Source organism: Erpetoichthys calabaricus, chromosome 18, assembly GCF_900747795.2.
Source record: "Erpetoichthys calabaricus chromosome 18, fErpCal1.3, whole genome shotgun sequence".
Taxonomy (NCBI): Eukaryota; Metazoa; Chordata; class Cladistia; order Polypteriformes; family Polypteridae; genus Erpetoichthys; species Erpetoichthys calabaricus.
This window is the reverse complement of record NC_041411.2, coordinates 72,405,239-72,427,438: the sequence shown is the minus strand read 5'-3', so window position 1 is coordinate 72,427,438 and position 22,200 is coordinate 72,405,239. Positions and strand designations below refer to the sequence as shown.

Genomic DNA, 22,200 nt, shown 5'->3' with positions numbered 1-22,200 from the left:
TATGAGAAGGTAAATTGGACTCAGGGAGGTCTAAAAACGTCAAGATTCATCAAAATCTCAAGGTGGAAGTTTTGGACAATTACAATGGTTTCCATTGTGACAGATGACTGGTACACCCCTGCAACATATGTACCAGGGGAGCAAGCATGGGAAACACAACATCTCCCCCTGGTCGCTAGATGGCAGTCTCCCTGGTTTGCAGCGGTGCCTCGGACTCCCCCAGAGCTTCATGGGGGTTGAAGTTTTGTGCAGCCCTGCTGGGTTCTGCAGGCGCCTCCAGGGGGTGCTGCAGCAGGAGCTGCTGGACCCTTCTTGGCACTAGTTTCGCCACACCCGGAAGTGCAGCCGGATGTCGGCAATCAAACACCTGGAGCACTTCTGGGTGCCCAATAAAAGGGGCCAGCAACCACCACTCAGCGGCCAGAGTCATCGGGTGGAGGAGGACAAGTTTGCCTGGGAGGAGTGGTGGTGCAAACAGAGAGAGCGTTTTGGTACTGCTATATTGTGCTTGGGACTGTGTTGTGGCTGGGGGACATGGGGAAGACGTGCCCTCCAGCTGAAGTTTATTTATTTTATACATGTGCCTCCAGTGTGAATTAGTGTTGGGTCGGGCGCATATATAGCGCCTTTTTACACCATATACTTCGTATATGAGAAAGTAAAAAGGTTCTTTCTGGAATCTCCATGTGGATGGATTTTTAGGGAATCAAAAACGTCTCTCTTATGGCATCACTCTGAAGAACCGTTCTGGCATCTTCATTTTTAAGAGCGTTCAATATAAACCCTCATGGCAATCTGTGACAGCCTCTCTCTCTAAATATATAAAGAGGTAACCCACCACACTAGAGCATGCTGCACAACAAAACTGTGCGTGTTAAATGAATCTACGTGTAGACGGTAGTTTAGCTCTGGAAGAGTTGTTCATTTAAAGCTAATGATTTTTCTGTGGAGCAGATTTAGTAAAAAGATTACCAACTCCCCGCTTTGATGTCCTTTGTGTGCGAGTGATGCCCTTTTTGCTTTGGATTTTCTTTTTGTAAGTCCCCCAAAGGGTCTGAATAGCTCCCAGAACATATAACAGTATGCATATGACAGCAATCATTTATAAGATGTTGGTGTCAATCTGCACTTCAAATAGAAATTCAGACTGGTAAAAATACGTTCAGTGTTACTTTATTTAGGTAAGCACATGGATGGAAAGGTAAAAGAGTGACCTACAGGCTTCGTTAACATGGCGCCGGCCCGGCGTACACACAAAGACGTGTACTCCACTGCCGAGCTCGTGTTGGTTCATGGTCACCTCTAACCTAATTGTGAAATCTTACTACAAACATGAGAGACATGACGCCTTTATGTGTGCGGAGCTTCTTGTTTAAGTGTTCACTACCCTCCATACACTCCAAAAATACTTTTCTGGATTTACTTAACTGTGTTATGTCAACAGTTTCCACAAAACAGACTTGTGTAAATTGTAAGTAAAAGTATTTAGTATCGTCTCCTTAAATGACTTGCACTCAGTCAACGCAATGGCGATCCAATTTTTCTTTATGTTAAACAAATTACGCTGATTAATACATCCTCTGTGACATTGTTTTATTATTTTACTGGAATGAACTTGCATCAAAGATACATCACGGCATTTTGTCTACGCTTAACAAATTACATCTTCTGTAATAATTATTCAAACTATATGAACTCTTAAGTGTGCAGTCCTTCAATTCTTACCACATTAGGATAATTAACTTACAGTTTGGTTGATTGCATTTTTCATGCGGTCTTAACATGAATTACAGTGCTGCTTGGAGAGAAGGAAAAATGTTTATCTGACGTAGGGTGGGTGACGTGCATCAAAAAATAAAGTCTCATAAATCGGCTTCCACAACCTCACAAAAGCCATGGCATTTGGAAAAATAAAATCAATTTACTAAAAGTCTTTAACTTTCTATCTAAGTATACAGAGGTGTCCTTTGGAATGTGGGGGTCACCAAAAGGGGTCAATTATTTGACTTTATGCAAATCTCGGGTAGTCACGTGCATACGATTTTAAGCTAAATCAATTTAACTGTGGAGAGGGAAAAATGGGAATACTGTACCACATTTTGGGGTTTAGAAAAATATTAAATTGGGGAGTAATGACACTAGTCCATGAGACAGATTATACGTCTGTTGAAAACAAAAATATTCTGATTGCTTTGTTTAAAACACAAATTAATTGCCGTTAATTGATATCATAACAAATTTAAATCAAGGTTAATGCTGTATCTGTCCTGGTGTCTATATAAGCACAGGGGACTCCAGTTTCTGAAGAAGGGGCCTGAGTTGCCTCGAAAGCCTGAATATTGTCATCTTTTTAGTGAACCAATAAAAGGGGTCATTTTACTTAACTTCTCACTACATTCATAATGGCTAACACGGTACAACACCCTAGTACTTCAGTCAAGGTTAATAGAAAGAGTTAAGCAATGGCAGCAAACATAACTATTCCAAATTGAAGCGATCTAAATTAAATACATCAATTGGACATGCCCAATAGTCCAAGTTCCAGAGCCGCTCTTCAGAGTGATGCCATAGGGAAGCCATTTTTGGGTTCACAAAAGTCCCATTCACATGGTGGCACCCGAAAAAACCTTTTTATTCATTTTGCTCCGTAACAAGCTATGTACACTTAATTTTTTTTTCTCAGCCTTTACTAGAAACTAGTAGTTGCCAGTTCAAATCCCGTAAAATGCCAATAGGGACTCTGCTCTGTTGGGCCCTTGAGCAAAGCCCTTAACCTGCAATTGCTGAACGCTTGGAGTAATGAGGAAATCACTATATAAATGCAAAGAATTATTATTAAATACAAACAAAGTAATATATAAAAATAAAGCTATCATTTTTTGGATGGAGGATTTGTTAGTCATCTCCTGGCAACTCCTAGCCAGCCCTGCAGATGTGCACACTGGAGTGCCAAGAGGAGGGACGATGCCACCCGGCAAACTTGGGGGAGCAAATAGTCCTCTCTCTGTCCTTCCATTATGTCATCCTGGCCCAAGGAAAGAGAATACCAGTCATCCCAGTTGGGATGTCATCCACCTATGTTCTCTGTCCATAGTGAGAGCCGTTTTAACAGCATCATAGACCCCGGGGGCAAAGTAGTGCACTTAGGCTAGGGGTGTAGCACAGAACTCTGGGCCCTACACATAAGAAGTCTCTTTTATGATTTAGATCCATAAACGACCAGGAAGAGATACACTGTAAAAAAAAAAAAAAAAAAGTTAAATGTACGGTAGAGTACTGGCAGCTGCGGTTGCCAGAATTTTACCGTAAAAAATGAGATGACAATGTTTTTAGGTCTACAGTATAACTTAAAACAAAATGTTATATTTACGGTAAAAAACTGGCAGCTGTGGTTGCCAGAATTTTACAGTAAAAAAATAAGGTGTCAGTATTTTTAGGTCTACGGTATAACTTTGTAGTAAACAACTGTTTTTTCTTCAAAGAGCATTCCATTAGAAGTGAACATTTACCCATAACCTGATATTCATGCACTGTAATAAATATGTTAATTAGTATACTTAGAAAATATTGTCAGGATCAAACACCAGTATACTGTTTGCATCAGTAAAATAACACCAACCAATAGCAAACATGTGTCATTTAATTATACACATTGAAAAGAATTCAATGTTTAAGAAAGTTAATGCACATTGTCTGGTGGAGAAGTATAGATAGATAGATAGATAGATAGATAGATAGATAGATAGATAGATAGATAGATAGATAGATAGATAGATAGATAGATAGGATAGATAGATAGTAAGATAGATAGATAGATAGATAGATAGATAGATAGATAGATAGATAGATAGATAGATAGATAGATAGATAGATACTTTATTAATCCCAAGGGCAAATTCACATACTCCAGCAGCAGCATACTGATAAAAGACCATATTAAATTAAAGATTGATAACAATGCAGGTATAACAGACAATAACTTTGTATAATGTTAACGTTTAACCCCTCAGGTGGAATTGAAGTCACGTAGTTTGGGGGAGGAACGATCTCCTCAGTCTGTCAGTGGAGCAGGACGGTGACAGCAGTCTGTCGCTGAAGCTGCTCCTCTGTCTGGAGATGATCCTGTTCAGTGGATGCAGTGGATTCTCCATGATTGACAGGAGTCTGCTCAGCGCCCGTCGCTCTGCCACAGATGTCAAACTGTCCAGCTCCATGCCTACAATAGAGCCTGCCTTCCTCACCAGTTTGTCCAGGCGTGAGGTGTCCCTCTTCTTTATGCTGCCTCCCCAGGACACCACCGGGTAGAGGAAGGCGTTCGCCACAACGGTCTGATAGAACATCTGCAGCATCTTATTGCAGATGTTAAATGACGCCAACCTTCTAAGGAAGTATAGTCCTCTCTTGGACAGAGCATCAGTATTGGCAGTCCAGTCCAGTTTATCATCCAGCTGCACTCTTAGGTATTTATGGGTCTGCACCCTCTGCACACTGTCACCTCTGATGATCACGGGGTCCATGAGGGGCCTGGGCCTTTTTGCTTTTGTGGTGTCTGGTGTCCTACAGGTGTGCCATCTTATCGAATACAACCCACAAATCAGCTTCCATAACCTCAAGAAACCTTCAGCACGCAGAGAAATATGAAGTCTGCTAATTTTGTTGAAGTTTTTCTCTCTCCTGTGCACAGGTATCTGGCGGTTCACCAGACCAATAATGTAAAAGGGGGCGTGCCCTTATGCAAATATCGTAACTTCGGACAGCGCTCTACCGTTTTACATTTTCCAGTTGTTTACCTTCGCTGTTTAACAGTTTTACACATAACACTGACAGCGGTTATTTCAGTGTAACTGCAGTGTATCAGTAAACGGTATGTAGCGTATTTTGAAGGTAGAAAAATATTGATTTTACAGAACTTGGCTGTAAAAAATAATGAAATGTATTCTTTAAGAAATACAGGTAATTTTCAGTAGAATATAAGGTAACTTTCCTTTTATTCAGAAAAAAAGTATTTACTTTCAACATGTACAGTATTTTTACCGTTAAATTTACTGACATTTTATAGTAGCGGATTTGTGAAATACCAAACTCAGGCTGCATAGACCTATTGTCATCTTCAAACCCAGCTGCCAGTATTTTACCGTAAATTTAACATTATTTTTTTACAGTGTGCCTGAAGGTTTTCATTTACGTTTTTACGTTGAAGATTTCCGTTTTTTTCCCCACATAGTAGACAGTTTTTCAACGCACAAAGAACCAAAGTCATATATAAAGAAACCATCCCAGAATGAAACCCAGTACAGAGCCATCAAAGAAGGCGCATTTCCAAGAGCATACGGGTGCTGTACTGTGTTAGCCATTATGGATGTAATGAGAAGTCAAGCAGAATGACACCTTATAGGCTCACTAAAACAATATGCCAGCTTTTGAGGCATCTCAGGCCTCTTCTTCAGGCGAGATGTAAATTGTGATTACAAGATGTGATTACATCCTGGCTGAAGAAGGGGCCTGAGTTGCCCCGAAAGTTTGCATATTGTAATCTTTTTTAGTTAGCCAATACATGTAACAGCGTGAGAGACCACAGACTTCATGGTCAACGCAGACCGGTTTAACGGTCAGCAAAAACAGTACCCGCACCCGAATATTTTTTTAATACACGCTTTCCTGAACAGCTTTTTTTTTTTTTACCCCTGAGGAGGAAGGAATCCAACCTGGCCGGGATTCTAGCCGCTCAAATGCCTGCAGCATATGCCTCTAAATTTAAAATCTGCAGAAAACCTTGAAAGAAACAAATGAGAGCAGGTAAATAATGGAACCCCGAGCTCCGACCCTGAGGCCGAGTGTTTTATCAAATAGCGCCTTTCATATCTATTTCATATAGCGCCTTTAATATCTGTTTACCGTATTCCGCCTTTCAGTTTTATCTATCATGTAGTGCCTTTCATATCTGTCCATCTCTCTATGTACTGTATCTATCTATCTTCCTTTCTTACATTTCTATTGGCACCAAACCAAATATTCCATTCATCCTTCCACCGTTGCACCTCGTAGCCTTCTCAGATCCAACTGAGCTGTTGCCCGTCCGGGAGGCAAAACGAAAACCAAGCGGTGCGCGGAGAGCTCGAGGAGTAAAATCCGTTTATGCTTACAGAGCGCACTTTAACTTACGGACACAGCGAACTGTGCTTTAATAACACATACATTATAGGGAAAATATCATCCGAAGAGGCATCCTGAATATTCACATCATCCGCCGTAAATAAGGGGTTACAAATAAAACACCAGCACGTGACAGACATCATTTTAAACAGCTGAAGAAAATATTTTTGGCTCGGCGTTAGATGTGTTCATTAGCACATCGAGCTCATGCCTCCAACTGATGTCACCGTGTGGTGATAACGTACTGTGCAGATAATAAGGCGATGTGAAAATGCTGCAGGTTACTAACTGCCAATCTGCATTTTTTTAAAAGAATGTTTTCGCATATAGCTTAACCTTATCTTATAATCATATAAGATGGCAAATAAATAATAATTCTAATCATATGGATAAGAATAAACTCAAATGCATTAGAGCTCAGCAATCTGAAATATCGAATGACAACTTGTCCGAAAGGGGCAACTACAAAGCGGTCGCAATTCATTTGTTATGTAATTAGAATCCACAAACCGGGTACACAACAGGCGCGTTTATATTTCACCCATATTACCATAAGGAGATTGGTATGTTTAAATTACCAATTTAAAGGAGAATGCTCTTGAAATCGTTCTACAATGAACTGCGTGGGTTTAAACACATTATGTAACTGCACATTAACATAACAAATAGATACACCGCGGTGGAGAATTTACGAAATGACGGCTCATTACTGCGCGCAGACAAATAGCGGAGGTTTGAACGGCAGTGACGCTTAAGTCCCGGTCCCTTTAGTCGTGGGCCGACGACTTGCACAAACTACAAAAAAAAAAAAAGTTTTAAATCATAAAGAGGAGCACCTTGAGACTCTGCTCGTGTAAAATGAGCGATGAACACAGAAAGTAAATTTGTACACTTATCAGTATGTATACATTAAAGATTTAAGATCCTAGAGCTTTTCAAGCGATGCTTTACTTAGTTTGCCCCAGGCTGCACTGTAATGTTTCTTTTCCTGGGAGAAATAGCTGTATAGCTCGGCTTAAAGAAGCCATGTACACTATTTCCGCCTGCCCACTCTGAGCAGAACACCCTAGCTTGGATGATACATGTTTGTCAGTGACGATCTATCTATATAGCGCCTTTCAGGTCTATCCATGCAGAGAGTATGAAGTGTAGTGCTGGACTTCGGATCTTGTGGCCGTAGGTTGATATCGCGCTACTAAAACTGTGTGACCACGAGCAAGTCACTTCACCTGCCTGTGTTACAAATGGGGTAAAAAAAGATAGCAAACTGTATCTCAGATGCTGTAAGTCGCCTTGGATAGAGATGTCAGTCAGATTATTCATTTTTCTGTTGCATCGTCTTTTATACCTTCGCATATTGCGTCTTTCAATTTTATATGTCACCGGACGTGTCTTTGATATCTGTCTAGCCACAACATCTTTCTATCTAATGCATAAAGCGCCTTTCGTATCACTTTACCATACTACGCCTATCCGTATTATCTATAATAAATATCTATCATGTAGTGCCTTTCATATGTATCCATCTCTCATGTCCATCTTTTGCATATAGCGCTTTTAATATGTTTACCATTCCGCCTTTTAGTTTGATCAACTTTTATAGAGTGCCTTTCATATCTATTTCATATAGTGCCTTTAATATCTGTTTACCGTATTCCGCCTTTCAGTTTTATCTATCATGTAGTGCCTTTCATATCTGTCCATCTATCTATCTTCCTTTCTTACATTTCTATTGGCCGGCAGTTTAGCATGGTGGTTACGGGTTTTGGACTACAAAACCCTGAGGCTGTGAGTTGAAATCCTGACACTGTGTGACAATGAGCAAGTCACTTCTTCTGCCAGTCCTCCAACTGTAAAACCAAAAGAAACGCAACCAGTTGTAAATGTCCTTGGATAAAAGCATCAGCCAACTAATAATTATCTATCGACTGCATTGATAACTTTTCATTATTGATCTGCCCTACGGCATCGTTCCGTGTAATCAATCATATAGTGCCTTTCATATCTATCCATCTCTCATCATTATATATATATATCGCCTTTAATATTTGTTTACCATATTCTGCCTTTCAGTTTTATCATATAGTGCCTTTCGTAAAGCGCCTTTCATATCCGTTTACCATATTGCGCTTTTCCGTTTAATCCATCGTTTATTGCTTTTCATATCTACCATGTTGCATCCGTATGTTTTATCATTCATACAGTGCCTTTCGTACCTATCCATCTCTCATATCTATTGCATATAGCGCCTTCAATATTCGTTTACCACATCGCTCCTTTCAGTTTTATCCATCATATAGTGACTTTCACGTCTGTTTACCATGTAACGCTTTTCCGTTTTATCCATCGTGTAGTGCCTTTTATATCTATGTATTATATAGTGCCTTTCATATCTATCATAGTGCATACTTCCGTTTTGTCCATCATACATTCCCTTTCGTGTCTATCTCACACAGCTCCTTTAATATCTGTTTACCATGTTGCACCTTTCAGTTTTTCTATCAGAGTGCTGTTGTGTATTCAGCCAGTACAAACAGCACGTAGTCTCCTTTACTAAAATCCCTTTACCATATTGCTCTTTTCCGTTTAATCCACCGTACAGTGCCGTTCAGATCTACCATATTGCATCCTTCCGTTTTATCCATCGTATAGTGACTTTCAGATCTACTATATGGCATCCTTCCCTTCAGTTTATTCATCATATAGTGCCTTTCATATCTATCTATTGTATAGAGCGCCTTTCATATCTGTTTACCATATTTCATATCAGTTTATCCATCATATAGTGCCTTTCATATCTATCTATTGCATTGAGCGCCTTTCATGTTTGTTTACCATATTGTGTCTTTCAGTTTATCCATCATATAGTGCCTTTCATATCATCTATTGTATAGAGCGCCTTTCATATCTGTTTACCATATTTCATATCTGTTTATCCATCATATAGTGCCTTTCATATCTATCAATTGCATTGAGCGCCTTTCATATTTGTTTACCATATTTCATATCTGTTTATCCATCATATAGTGCCTTTAATATCTATCTATTGTATAGAGCGCCTTTCATATCTGTTTATCCATCATATAGTGCCTTTCATATCTATCTATTGTATAGAGCGCCTTTCATACCTGTTTACCATATTGTGCCTTTCAGTTTATCCATCATATAGTGCCTTTCATATCATCTATTGTATACAGCGCCTTTCATATCTGTTTACCATATTTCATATCTATTTATCCATCACATAGTGCCTTTAATATCTATCTATTGTATAGAGCGCCTTTCATATCTGTTTACCATATTGTGCCTTTCAGTTTATCCATCATATAGTGCCTTTCATATCATCTATTGTATAGAGCGCCTTTCATATCTGTTTATATTTCATATCTGTTTATCCATCATATATAGTGCCTTTAATATCTATCTATTGCATTGAGCGCCTTTCATATTTGTTTACCATATTGTGCCTTTCAGTTTATCCATCATATAGTGCCTTTCATATTATCTATTGTATAGAGCGCCTTTCATATCTGTTTATATTTCATATCTGTTTATCCATCATATAGTGCTTTTCATATCCATCTCTCTATGATATAGTGCCTTTAACATCTGTACAAAAAGCCAACAATGAAAAGAGCAAAGCCATATATGATATCAATCGTCACTATATTCATCCATTAAGCAAACTAATAAAACCAGATGTTTAACCAGAATCCCACATTCCTGTCCTTTAAATCGCTTTCTCTTAAACTGCGGAGCATTAATACCACGTGCACAAAGCATCTTCGTAGAAGAGATTGTCCGTTTAATTTAGAGCTGCACTTTATACATAACTGATTTTGTGACTGGAAGCCACACGCAGCTTCTGAACTCTAGGCGTAGCAACGGGAGACGGACACAAAAAAAAGAGAGTGCAGGCAGCAGAGTAAGCATCCATAGAGCAGCGCGAGCTCGTTTCCAGTTGCATAGACATCTGATTTAGATCATTACATTCTCAATAAAATAAGAATCAAGACGGTATTCATTGCATTCATTCCATAACATGAAAACAAGATTGCATACGCTTGAAATGAACTTTAAAAAGGAACTAGGATTTCAACTCCTACCTTCAGATCTTAAGACCTCGGTGAATGCAAGTGCCCACTATCCTTCCTTTTTTATCCCGAGTTCAGCTTTTGGTCCAAAAGAAGCAGCTCGGTGCAGTTACGTGCGATCCCTTTCTCGTGCGTGGAAGAGAGTCCGTCTTTTACTATTCAAATAAGGTAAAATTCCAGTGTTGCTGGTCCATTCACCGTTCCACTGCGCGACAAGCGGGAGTTGAACAGGATTTGCCGAAGGATGGAGACTCTGAGAGCGAGCGAGAGAGAGAGAGAGAGGGAGTAACGTTGAATTAAACTGACAGGCTAAGCAGGGGTGTGGCTACTGTACTGTACGGCTCTTAAACTGTTAACGCACGAAGACAGAAGCGTTTCCGCAGAGACTTACAGAGCACGAGCAGCTATCGACGCTCACTCAAGAGAGACAACGACCACCGATCCGGGTAATGCGCCCCTGCAGTCCACTCAGGTGATACCATTAAACTTCGCGGGACGGGACAGGTGCAACACGTGCTTTACTCCGTAAATACGCTGCAACAAATAACTCGCCCTTGTTTTTAATTTGCTGCCCGCCTCTACTGCTTTAAAATTTAGATTATAAAAATTGCTTTAGGCGCCCTGTTCCAGACTTGTTTCTGCCTACTGATTCACCGCGTCTATGTAGTGAAAAAAGCAACTTTAAAAAAATGTATATTTAATGAAAACACATTGGTATAGTTAGTGCTATCCAAATGGGATATGCCTTCAAGCCTATGCCTTTTAAAGCAGCAAAATCGTCAGTGTTAAGTGAATTCTTACAGTGTTAAAGTAAACCTACAAAGTGAACATCTGGAACCTGTTTACGTACATGAAGAGTTAATTCTGCGGTGGCAATTATGCTGAAGTCTGGACAAATGTCATCATTTACAGTATCTTCAAATACAAATGAAGTGCTCTGATTTCTTCTAATTTACTTCACATAGAGAACCACCAACTCGTTGGAATACAAGAAGTGTGGTAGACAGTAGCACTTTAGGCACCTTCAAAACTTAATGTGATTTTGGAGAAATGAGGTGCAGGGGATTGGCAAGCGTCGTTGAGCAGAATGGACCATTCTCGTCAAACATTTATTAAACAGATGAAGTCAACCACCACACTTTTCGATTTATCACTCATTTTCTGAACTCCAATAGTCCAGTGGGCAGAAACCCTAGATGGGGCCGCAAGATTTAAAACCAGGTGACATTAAGAGTGGTGTTCCTCTGGGGTCAGTGTTGGGGATGCTGCTATTTTTAATTTAAGTATTTCTGATTTGAATAAGAATAGGAATATACAGTAAGTAAGAAGTTGGTTGAGTTTGCAGATAGATAGATAGATAGATAGATAGATAGATAGATAGATAGATAGATAGATAGATAGATAGATAGATACTTTATTAATCCCAATGGGAAATTCACATTCTTCAGCAGCAGCATACTGATACAATAAATAATATTAAATTAAAGAATGATAATAATGCAGGTGAAAAAAACAGACAATAACTATGTATAATGTTAAATATTAACGTTTACCCCCCCTGGTGGAATTAAAGAGTCGCATAGTTTGGGGGAGGAACGATCTCCTCAATCTGTCTGTGGAGCAGGACAGTGACAGCAGTCTGTCACTGAAGCTGCTCTTCTGTCTGGAGATGACATTATTTAGTGGATGCAGTGGATTCTCCATAATTGATTGGAGCCTGCTGAGCGCCCTTCGCTCTGCCACAGATGTTAAACTGTCCAGCTCCATGCCAACAATAGAGCCTGCCTTCCGAATTGGCAGAATATCTCGAATCTGTTGAATCATCACAGCAGTCAAGTTTGGGCTGGATTTGTGGACAATGAAATTTAATGTCAGTAAATGTAAAGTGCTACATATAGGAAATACAAATATTAGGTTTGAATACACAATGGGGGGTCTGAAAATCAAAGGCCACCTTATGAGAAGGATTTAGGAGTCGTAGTGCAATATCAACTGGGAGACAGTGTTCAGAAGCCATTAAGTAGGCTAACAGAATGTCGGGTTATGTAGCGCCTTGATGTGTGGAGTACAAGTCACAGGAGGTTCTGCTTAAGCTTTATTAACACACTGGTGAGGCCTCATCTGGAGTCCTGGATGCAGTTTTGGTCTGCAGGCTACACAATGGACATAGCAGCACTAGAAAAGGTCCAGAGAAGAGCGACTAGGCTGATTCAGGGCTACAGGGGATGAGTTATGAGGAAAGATTAAAAGAGCTGAGGCTTTACAGTTTAAGGAGAAGAAGATTAAGAGGGGTGGCACAGTGGGTAGCGCTGCTGCCTTTCAGTAAGGAGACCAGGGTTTCTTCCCAGGTCCTCCCTGCGTGGAGTTTGCATGTTCTCCCCCGTGTCTGCATGGGTTTCCTCCCACAGTCCAAAGACATGCAGGTTAGGTGCATTGGCGATCCTAAATTGTCCATAGTGTGTGTGTGCGCCCTGCGGTGTGCTGGCGCCTTGCCCGGGGTTTCTTTCCTGCCTTGCGCCCTGTGTTGGCTGGGATTGGCTTCAGCAGACCCCCTTGACCCTGTAGTTAGGATATAGCAGGTTGGATAATGGATGGGTGGAGATTAAGAGGAGACCTGACTGAAGTGTTTAAAGTTATGAAGGGAATTAGTCCAGTGGATCGAGACAGTGACTTTAAAATGAGTTCATCAAGAACACGGGGACACAGAAACTTGTTTTGCAGACAAACATCCGGACGTTTTTCTTCACTCCCACATGGAGTAACAGACTGAGTAGAGTGGCAGACAGTAGGACTTATGGAACCTTCAAAACTCAACTTGATGTTACTTTAGAACAGGGGTCTCCAACCATTTTTTCACCTGAGAGATACTTTTACAAAATAAAAATGGCCGAGAGCTACTCATGTTTTCTAACGTTTACTCTCATAGCTTATTTCATCCCAAACAAACTGAATACGCTTGTTTTGACTGAACATTTACAAAATGTTGGTGTCCACAACTCACATTTTGCACTAAAACATCACAAAAAATATTTAGTTCAACTGCAAGTCCATTTTGCATGTCTGTATGCATTTTCGAGTATATCTCACACTGTTGAATTAAAACATGAATGCTGACAAAACAAAACAATGCAATTCCAAATCCACAGATCTGACTTATTCCTTTGTCATTGTGTTCCATGTCACTGTGTCACTTTATTCACAGGTCCAGTTGCATGTGTGATGTGTTTTTTAGTCAGTCAGATGACTGGCACTGAGGTGTATGGTGGAGTGGAGCCACTGAGGTTCACTCTGATGGAGTCATTTAAAGGTCCGTCTGTCAGTCTTGTTCTGAACTTTGATTTCATGACATTCATGTCAAATCACAGAGGTATGGAGACCCAAACAAAGCAGACATTTTCAGAGCTGCTTGGTGAAGTTTCTTCTAGTTATCTGGCTCTACTAAGCTCCCGAAATGTCGAGAATGCTTTTGAGACTTTAACTGCACATTATTTTGAAGATTTACTTATATATAATACTAGCCAACCCGCGGCGTACCATACGCCGTATAATTATGTATTGATGGGTGAACACTTCCTGAAAGACACAGTTGTCAAAATGGGGTTGGTTTTGAGGATACAACTGTAGGTGAATGAAAAGATGCAACTCTGGAGAGGGCAACATACAATACAGCGTTTTACACGCTGCATACAGCGATTCACATCGAAGCATAGACACTGCTAAGACCATGGGATACACCTCACAAACTGTTTTACACGCTGCATACAGCGATTCACATCCGCGAAAAATATGATTCTTCTTAGATGGTGCTGTCGCGTCCACCCTTGCTCTCGAAGCATACACACTGCCTGGTCATGTGCCCGCTCACAAGAGCAACTAACAGAGACCCACCCACCAACTGTAAGACCATAGGATACCCCTCGCAAACTGTTTTGCACGCTGCATACAGCGATTCACATCCGCGACAAACAAATTGTTTTACACGCTGCATACAGCGATTCACATCCGCGACAAACATGCTTCTTCTTATGGGGTGGGTTTGAGGATACGACTGTAAGGGAACTCTGGAGAGAGCAACATACAATTGTCCGTGACTGAAAACTGGGGGACCGCCACCACGCCCCCACCTCCCAGAGCGAGGGACAGGGCTGGACGGCAGGCGCGTGCGGAGGGCGGAACACATCCGCGACAAATATGATTCGTCTTAGATGGTGCTGTCGCGTCCACCCTCGTTCTCGAAGCATACACACTGCCTGGTCATGTGCCCCGCTCACAAGAGCAACTAACAGAGACCCGGCCACCAACTGTAAGACCATGGGATACCCCTCGCAAACTGTTCTACACGCCGCATACAGCGATTCACATCCGCGACAAACATGCTTCTTCAGAGGTGCATGTGGAGTGTAGCAGAGACGAACGCGAATGACGCCCTGTTTTGTGAGTTGCTGAGTCCGAGTTGGTGGGCGTGGCTCTGCGAGTTGTCGTTGTATCCAATGGTCTTAGAGTTGGTGGGCGTGGCTCCGTCCTGCGTGCTTCCATGGGTGTTTTGCTTGCGCTGGTGGCGGCTTAGTGAATTATATATATAGATAAAAAATCCAATGTCCATCTGTCTGTATGTCCACTTTTCACGAGGGAACTACTTAACGGATTTAGATTGGGTTTTTCTGTATAATTTGCTTGAACATTCTGGTTGATTTTGCGACTTCTCTCATTTCGCTATGTATCAGAGTTCACTTGTGGTACTGAGGAAAAGGCAGCGGGCCTAGGGAAAAGGCCTTCCTCACTCGCTCACCAGCTTCGGTGTGTGTCCCTTAACTCCACTTAGCTAACGAACAAAAGAACAATTGAATTCAACTTTTTTTGATATTTAAAATAAAGTGTTACTTCAGTCTTGATGAATGAGAGTCCGGATATTCTCTTAAGTGTATGCCACATTGAAAAAATAGATTGCAATTCAGATTGTGGATCGTGATTTTGTGTTAAAAGGATTGTGATACGATTTTTTGGAAAGATCGCCCAGCCCTAATTTGACTAATCAAGTTTTCCAATTTATGTAGGATTCATTAACCCTTTGGCGAGCTACTTGGAAAAGGGGTTGTGAGCTACCGGTAGCTCGCGAGCGACGTGTTGGGAGACCCCTGCTTTAGAAGAATTAAGTGGATAGGACTTGTGAACTTTGTTGGGCTGAATGGCTGGCCTGTTCTTGTCAACATTTTTCTAATGTTCTAATACAGGGTGGGGTAGAAATAACTCCCACATTTTGAAAAATCACTGTGGGGTCACCAAAGCAGGTAGAGGGGTGCGGTCCATTCCGTTAAGTAGGGTACATAATAAAGTTGTCAGTCGTCACCATGCTGTGGTCGGGTGAGCATTGAGGCTTTGTAGTGGAGGCTTTTTTCAAAAATGGCGAATATGTAACTGCGACGCAGACGGCGTTTCGCACGCGGTTCGGTTTACGTGCTAATGAAAGCGTTCCAGACCGGAAAACGATTTTGCTGTGGGTTTAAAGAGTAAGGGCAACAGGATCTGCACTGAAGAGAAAACCACCCGGACGTCCAAAAAATGTGAGAACACCTGAAAACATCGCTGCAGTGAGGGCTTCGATTGAGCTGTCTCCAGCGCGTTCAGCACGGAAACATGCCTCATTCGGATTTCAGAAAGAACTGTGAGGCGAATTTTGCATACTGACCTTCATTGTGAGATTTTGTGACTTTTTTCTGTGGGGGTACCTCAAAGCTGAGATTTTCAAACATCGTCCTCAGTCCTTGGACCAACTAAAGGAGGCCATTCAAGAAGAAATTGAAGGAATTTCGCCCGACATGCTAGTGAGAGTGATGGAAATCTTCCAAGAACGGCTCCTAATGTGTATCAGCCGGCAAGGCCACCATTTGGACGATGTAATTTTTAAAACTTAAAGTAAAAAAAACTTTTTTATATTTACATTTGGGAAATAAAAAGTTTTTGGTGATACCTCTCACCATTTTTTTTTCAATCCCCCTTTGAAATGTGGGTTATTTCTGCCCCACCCTGTACGATTCACTTTAGTTTTTCCTTCTTACTTTTTCCAGTTCTTAATTGATCTCCTTATGCAGCTAACTATTGCACAGTTATATTTTTTTCTCATACAATATATTTTAAACAATGTGGCGAGTGGCTGGGGGTGGTACCCAGCCGGGACACCCAGGAGGACCGGAAGAGGGACTACACCTCCTCCGGACCATGAGAGGGCAGCCGCTCTGGATGATATGGGGCCCGTGGTCACCGCCAGGGGGCGCCCGGATGCCTGAAGAGCCCTGGCCCTCAGCGTTTCCGCCACACCCGAAAGTGCTATGCAGCCGGTACTTCCGCCACACTGGGGAGTGCCGGCGGAAGCTAATCGGGAGGCACCTGGAGCACATCTGGGTGGGTTTGAAAGGGGCCGCCTCCCTCCATTCGATGGCTGGAGTCAGGAGTGCAGAAGACAAAGTCTTGGTGGAGAGGAGCGGAGGCGGCCTGAAGTAGGAAGAGGCATTGTGTGAGGGCCTGGACTTTGGGGGGAGTTTTGGGGTTGTGTGTGCACTTTATTGTATTTAGTAATTTTTAAATAAACGTGTTGGAGGGGGATATTTTTTTGTACACTGGGTGGTTCCATTAGGCACCCATTGTGGGACTGGGGGTGAGAAGTTGAAAGGCTGTCTGCAGGATGGAGGTATTTGCTGTATTGCAAAGGAGTCACCACTTTGAAGTTTATGGCTGGTTGAGATTATAAACAATACCAAGTTGTGATAACAGAACTGCTCCTTCCTTGGAGGATGTCTGTATTTACCTGACTTGGAAATATTGGTTTCTAGTCAGCAGATCTGTACTCATTAATGGTCGGTAACAATACATTTTTTTTTAACTTGTGTTTTCATCAATTGTTAAACCCAGGAAATTTAGATGTGCCATTGTTTAATCCGATTGTCCAGAACTGATAATGGCAGTGACTTAAGGAGATTTAAACTCCTGGGTAGGAGAAGGCAAGAGGAACGGTCCACTGAGAACGTTGCCAAGACACTCTGACAGAGCACAGGGGCTCATAGGCAGACGTGGGTACCTGGCTGGCACGACGTGAGGCACAAGGACGGCAATACTTACTTCCATGGAGGAAGAGACATCTCCACAAGGAGACGCCAGTTGTGGGTCCAATGAGAGAGGGAAGCTGAGTGAAAGGACCAAGCAAAGCTGGCAGACGAGAAATGAGGCATGCCTAGGTCACAGCAACACAAGGAGCCCAGAGTGGAAAAAAAAGGAACGATGAAGAGACGCTGACAGGGATTTAACGATTTGACACAAATTCTGTTGGGAAACGAGTGTCCGGTGAACAGAGTGCATCCGTGGACAGTTGAACGATTAAGTGTTGGGGTAACACAGTGCGCAAACTGGAATCTGCACCACTAAAGGTTGTATCCTCCAATTCTTGTTTTTAACAGACTTTTAGAGTGTGGACTGTGTGTTTTCCTTTTAAAAAAAGGAAATTATTTCCTGATATGTTTAGATTTTGTTATGTCCGTTTATCTTTTTAATGTACTTTATATTGTCTTGTGTAATAGAACTTACGGTTGCCTTTTTCTGAAATTACTGTTGTGTCTTTCATTGTGTGTTTACTCACCGCCCAATTTAAAGAAACCTGTGTGCTATTATCAGTAAATTTCAAGAGTTCCCAGTCTCTTAATAAAACTGGGTGGCGTAGTCGGATATTTTAATGGTGACTAAGTGAGATTACCTGTAAGTGTGACCAGACACCTGTCACAAACGTGTCGTGGGTGAACTAACGATGTCCGCCTGTCTGTGTTCGGGCTGCTTTCCACAACAAGTAACAGCAGTGTGTTAAACTGATCACTCCAATTCAGATTTCCAATTTCCAATTAGCTTTTTTGTTCCCTAACAGTGATAATTAATTGCATTTATATATCACTTTTCCAACTACTCAAAGAACTTAACATGGACAGCTCAACAGCCACCAATGCAACGGCAGCCATTCTTGCACATCACACATTAGCTGTTAGGTGGTGGAGGGGTGCGGGAGACAGTTAGCCAGTTAGAGACAGGGGATAATTAGGGGACAAAATGACCAGACTGTGGTGGGCGATTTAACCAGGACATCGAGGTGCACCCTACTCCTTTCAAACGATGCCCAGGGATCTTTAAAGACCACAGAGAGTCAGGACTTCAGTTTAACATCTCACCAGTTTTTGCAGCACAGAGTCCCTCATTAGGAGCCACACACTGAGGACTCATGTAGATCATAACCAGCCTCTTTTTTTTAAATTTAACTTTATTGAAAACAACATTCCATACAATCATGTCAAACTTAACAAACCCTAATTCAATCCCCAACCTGAGAGAAAGAGAGAAGAAAGTACATGAGCAGATCTTTAAAACTAAACCTACAAGGAGAATGTCCTTTTCCCTAATGATAAGAAGTCAAGCAAAATGACACCTTTGATTGGCTAACTAAAAAGATTACAATATGTAAGCTCAGGCCACTTCTTCAGACAAGGTATAATCAAAATTTACATCCTGCCTGAAGAAGGGGCCTGAGTTGCCTCGAAAGCTGACATATTGTCATCTTTTTAGTGAGCCAATCAAAGGTGTCATTTTGCTTGACTTCTCATTGCATCCTTAATGGCTAACGTGGCACAACACCCTAGTACTACTTTTCTCCCAATATAAATGCTTATTCTAAGATTTTTATACTTAGATCTTGCTATATATTAACCCTTAAACTGCTAAATACTTGGGGGTTAATGCACCCCTGGATGCCAAATACTTTATTGCTGCACTTTTTAAGTAAACGTCACACTTCACAAAGTAAAATATGAAATTTGAATGGAACACATATTTTTTTTTCATGCAAAGAGCATCACAATTACTGCGACACGGATCATTTTACACACTGCCAATGAACTGTAAAAACTATTAAAAAAAACTACTGCAACGATCTATGATTATATGTTCAAGGTGTGCAACTGACGCCATTGATGAAATTCAGTAAATCACTGAGCCAACTGCGCTTGAACTGGCTGCACGCAAGCACAAAGAGGTAAGCGCTGACGCTTGCATGCCAGTCTAGTGCAGCGGCTCAATCCCAGGGACAGTGGTGCTGCAGTTCTGCCGGGACCGGCAGTGGTCATAAGCTGGCTGCTCAATGAATATATATGGCACTAACTGATCAGCTCTGTCATGCTGGCAAGTTGGTCTGGGAAGCGGCTATAGCCGGTTGCAGCGTTCAATGAACGTATGTCGCCGAATATACTCGGCCCTTGCGTGCTGGCAAATTGCACTGAGACACAACTATAGCCGCTTGCAGCATTCAATGAATGTGTATGTCGCGGAATATACTCAGCTTCGACGTACTGGCAAATTGCACTGGAAGCCGACTTTAGCCAGTTGCGGTGTTCAACGAATGTACTTTGCCTAATATACTCGGCTCCGGCATGCTGGCAAATTGCACTGGGAACTGACTATAGCCAGTTCCGGCGGTTTAAGGGTTAAAAAAGATTTCAGCAGATTCTCTACGTAAGAATTACATTTTTTCCAATTTCAAATAGTAGTGAACATCAGTTGCCCACTGACTTATAACGGGTGGGCTGGGATTCTTCCAGTTGAGTGAGAATAGTCTGTGTGCTCATAGTGTGGTGTCGGCAGTTACAATCAGTTTGTCCTTCTCCACTTTAAGCCCACCCAGGAGTCCACCAAACACAGCTGTTAATGGGTCAGGAGTGATTGTGACCCCCCAAGGCTGTCTGACAGGTATTCAAAGATTTTTGCCCAAAATGTTGTTAATTTGGTGCACGCTCAAAACGTGTGGCCCGTTGAGGCTGGAGCTCGATCGCAACGTTCACAGTTTGAATCTTGCCCTGGATACATTTTGGACAATTTGAAATGAGATAAATGAGTTTGATCAAAGATTTTTAAGTTGGATGATTGAAATGCTTTGCGCATATGGAGGTGGAATGTAACAGGTCCAGCCTCCTTATAATGCGAGAGAGATGTTGTTGGAACAAGAACAATGGAGGATGTTCACATGGGTTTCATCTGGGTGCACCGGTTTCCTCTCATTGTCTAAAGACTTTAAAGTTAAGTGGGTTGACAATGTTCAACTGGCCCTAGTGTGTGCGTGTGCGTGTGTGTGTATGTATGTTCACCATGTGATGGACTAGCAGATGGAATTAAGAAGTAAATAACTGAAATATTCCATTGAGAAAAACATTCAGACCCTTTCCTCAGTAATTAGTTGAAGACCCCTTAGGCAGCAGGTCCAGAATGGAGTCAACTTGGGTTTATTGTTTCGTTGCAAGACATGTAAGATAAGCAAAAGTTGGCAGTATATTAGGTCTTGGGAACACTTTATATTTGTATTTATATACTTTATTTTGATACATACCATATATAGTTGCGTATAAATTCTTGAAACCCGAAAAATCGATCATAGAATCAGACCCCAACTTATACGCCCGTTCAAAAATACGACACTTAATTTTTTTTTTTACATCTTCTTAATTCCTCCAATCTCACACCAGTTTCTCAGACACATCGAATTTTGTTGCAACAGCTCAGTTACCAATTTCTTTCGCTACTTCAACGACTTTTAATTTAAAACCAACTTCATATTTTGTTCTGATGAATGCTCCATCATAGATAAGGGATGCTGTTTCGATAAAGGTGTATGTATAAAGGGTGTGAAAAACAAAAAAAACACAAAACAGTGCAAACGTCACTACGGAATAGTTCGAGTATTACCGTGTGGTCGCGTAGGCACAATACATAGAACTAAAAAGGCCGTGTGCTCAGTGGTTCCTCTCTCAGGTGGGTATTAGCATATCATAATCTCTTGGACCAATAGTGTGAGTTTTCCGCATTCGAATTATATGACCAACATTATAAAATACCAGAAATCCTTCGGTAAAAACAAGCCCCGACTTATTCACGGGAGAACTTAAACGTGAGTGTTTACGGCACTATGTGTATTGGACTGTGTTTCACTGGGCTGTGTACTGAGCACTACAGGTGGGAATGAGTGAAAAGCGTTTCCCACTGTAATAATAAAGGCTTCTGAAGTGTTGCACTTTGGTTTGGGTCTGTCTTTGTCGGGGTTGGGGCAGCTGGAGCACCCCTTGTTTCCACAACACGTTTATTATAAGTGGGGAAGCGTGTCTCTCTCGCTCCGCACAGCAGCACAGTACGCAAACATCAACAGGACACAAGTCACAGGGCTGGTCTCATTCTTTTCTTCCATTTTCTCTTTCTCTCTCTCTTGTTCCACCACTCCTCCTCCTCATGACTCAGTCTCTCAGAATAACGGCAGCTAGCTCCTTTTAAACTGCACTCTGGAGCACACCAGGTGGCCCATTAGTATGTTCCGGAAGTACTCCCAGGTGTGGCGGAGGCATGATGTCCTAGGGGTCTGCAGCTTTCGCAGCTCCACCTGGTGGCACCCACGGAATCCAACAGGGCCGCAGCAACCTCCAACTCCCAATGTGCCCTGCGGGAATCCACGGCACCACAGCTACCCAGGATGACTGTTCTCTAGCGTCCTAAAGGAGATAAAGTCATGAGCCCGCTCATCATATAGGTGTCCTGACCTGGTAAGGGCCCCTGCAGTACGCCACAGGGACCTTCTCTAGAGAGCTGCGTGTCTTTCCAAATCCTGTCCAATCTACTGAACTGACCACAGGTGGACCCCAAACAAGGTGTAGAAACATCTCAGTGATGATCAAGAGAATGGGATGCCCCTGAGCCAAATTTTATGTGTCATAAAAATAGTAAAGGGTCTGAATACTCTTGCCAATGGGATGTTTCAGTTTTTCATTTTTAATTTATTTGCAAACAATCCTAAAATGCTGATTTTGTTTTGTCATTCTGGAGTATTGAGTGCTAACTAAAGTGCTGGATGGGGGTTAATAAATGCAATTAATTTTGACAGAAGGCTGCA

At 41.8% G+C, this 22,200-nt stretch overlaps 1 protein-coding gene across 1 annotated transcript in view; it reads right to left on the bottom strand.

Annotated features, from left to right (window-relative positions):
* The window catches only part of camkvb (CaM kinase-like vesicle-associated b), a 263,746-nt gene extending 253,103 nt beyond the window's left edge, over window positions 1-10,643 (bottom strand). Inside the window, exon 1 of the mRNA XM_051921501.1 lies at window positions 10,260-10,643. The gene's annotated coding sequence lies outside the window, so the exon portion shown is untranslated. The remainder of the gene's footprint in view (window positions 1-10,259) is intronic.
* Between the last annotated feature and the right edge of the window lie 11,557 nt (window positions 10,644-22,200).